The sequence below is a fragment of the Macrobrachium nipponense genome, chromosome 27 (assembly GCF_015104395.2).
Source record: "Macrobrachium nipponense isolate FS-2020 chromosome 27, ASM1510439v2, whole genome shotgun sequence".
In the NCBI taxonomy this organism is placed as follows: domain Eukaryota; kingdom Metazoa; phylum Arthropoda; class Malacostraca; order Decapoda; family Palaemonidae; genus Macrobrachium; species Macrobrachium nipponense.
The window spans coordinates 17,244,263-17,246,763 of NC_087216.1; positions in this window are offsets into that span (position 1 = coordinate 17,244,263).

Consider the following 2,501-nt stretch of genomic DNA (forward strand, 5'->3'; position numbering starts at 1 on the left):
CTTCTGCTCCTTACTCTTCGTATTTCCTAAATCCCTCCCTGATTATCTCCTCTCTCCTCTATTCCTTCCCATTTAGCTCACCCTTCTCCCTCATTCTTCATCTTGAACAGCGCCATCATCAGTCCATTCGCCTCCCACGGATTCTATTTTCCTCTGTCATTCCCTATTATTACAGTATATATATCCCACGGCGATTTACTCTCAGAATTGGAGGAAGGCGTGGCGAATGATCTTCCACGACGACTAAAAAAAGGTCGTTCGTCCGATCATTAGCGACTTTCAGACAGTATATTTGCACCCAAAGCGATTTTCCTAGATTATTATCTCTGTGTATGAAAATTCGTAAAGTGACTAAGTCTACGGACATGGCCAGCCCCGTTTCACGGGCAGAACCAGCTCAGTTTCAGGGAATCCCTTCTCACCCCCACCCCCTTCGGAGAGGGGGGAGGGGGTTAGGATGAAACCCCATTATGAACCATCTGAGGGGTCCCCACTATAACCCTGTCAAGTTTCATGCCCATCGGACCAGCCGTTTGGCCGTGATTGAGTGACAGAAATCCACTATGGTGTCAGTGTACCCATGTATTAAAATTTTAAATAAAACTATTCACCGAAAGCTGAATTTTGTACATTATCTCTGTACATGTGCCTGAGCTGAAATAAGGGATATTATTATTATTATTATTATTATTATTATTATTATTATTATTATTATTAGTGTACAAAGCTTCGATTGTTTTATTAGGCAGTTTCATGTCCAGTATATATGAACGCCATATTAATGATTTAATCTGCCATATGCAATAACGTCTTTTGAATGAATTACGTACCCATTTAATAGACTTCTTCTGTGTAAAAGACAGATACGTGAAATATGAAGTAATTGCCATTTTCGTGTATGTTTGTGTAATTTAGTTTGTGGAATGGAAGTCAAATCCGCCAGAAAAAATTGGGAGAAAAAAATAAAGGAATAATAACAAAAGAGAAAACTCTCTCTCTCTCCTCTCTCTCTCTCTCTCTCTCTCTCTCTCTCTCTCTCTCTCTCTATACATATATATATATATATATCTATATATATATATATATATATATAAATGTGTGTTTTTTAGTTACACAAACGTACGTATGTAGTGTTTGTGTGTATATATATATATATATATATATATATATATATATATATATATATATATATATATATATATATATATTATGTATGTATATATATATATATATATATATATATATATATATATATATATATAGAGAGAGAGAGAAGATGAGAGAGAGAGAGAGAGAGAGAGAGAGATAAGAATGCAGATAACGCAGCCAGCCACGGACGCACGCACGCATCGCTGTCATAAATCAAGTTGCGCAATCAGGTTGCACACGAACACTTTTCTATTTCTTTTTTTTTTTTATTTTTTCTCCAAACAGAAACAATCGGAGTCATGTGTATATTCAATAAGAACCAGCACGAAATCTCCTTCCTCCATTAACTTTGACCTCTTGTCAGCTGCGTTTGACCTTGGAATAATCGACCTGGGAAGTCGCGAGGCGATAATGTTTTTGCAATCGTCTTTTTTGATAACAACATATCTCGAGAATGGCTGAACGGATTTTGACGAAACTTCTTGTGAAGATTCGTTAATTGTCCATCTCGCGATGGGCGACTCTTGGTAGAGTGATATATATTTGATAATTAGCAGCAATGGGAAACATCTTTCGATGGGTCGTTGCACAGAGTGGTGGAGGTATGCAGTATATTTGTCTTCATATCGAGTACAATGATAACAGCAAAGATAGAAAATGGCTTACCAGCCTCTTCCATTATAGCAAATACTTTTATTAGCAATAAAACTTATGAATAAACAATTCTGGGTCTTGAAGTGAGATAGGCCTATAAAATTCATCGTGTCGTGGGCCGTTAGGCCTACAGCAAAGATAGTAATGATAATATTAGCACGAAGGTACGACAGATATATTGAAAATAACCAGCAAATGATTAATGATGATTCGGAATTGTGATTAAACTTGAACAGTGCAATATAGCCTACTCATGTCATCGATTACAATAATTAATGATAATTGTGATGCGTGTGACTGACAGCAGCTGTGATGTTAGCATTATGAGTGATATGTTCTTCTTCTTTCCCACCATTATCCCTACACTAAGGGGTCGGTTGCCTGATGCGCCTTTCCTTACAACACCAGGCATGGTTTATTATTTGGCAAAGGAGTTTTTACGACCGCATGCCCTTGCTGTCATCAACCACAATTATTGGCAGTGAGCCTCGCCTTTGACCAAAAAGTCCACTTGCAAGGCAGTAGTTTCCACAGTTATTGGCAGTGGGCCTAGCCTTTTACTAAAAAGTACGACTGCAAGGCAGTAGTTTCCACAGTTATTGGCAGTGGGCCTAGCCTTTTACTAAAAAGTACGACTGCAAGGCAGTAGTTTCCACAGTTATTGGCAGTGGGCCTAGCCTTTTACTAAAAAGTACGAC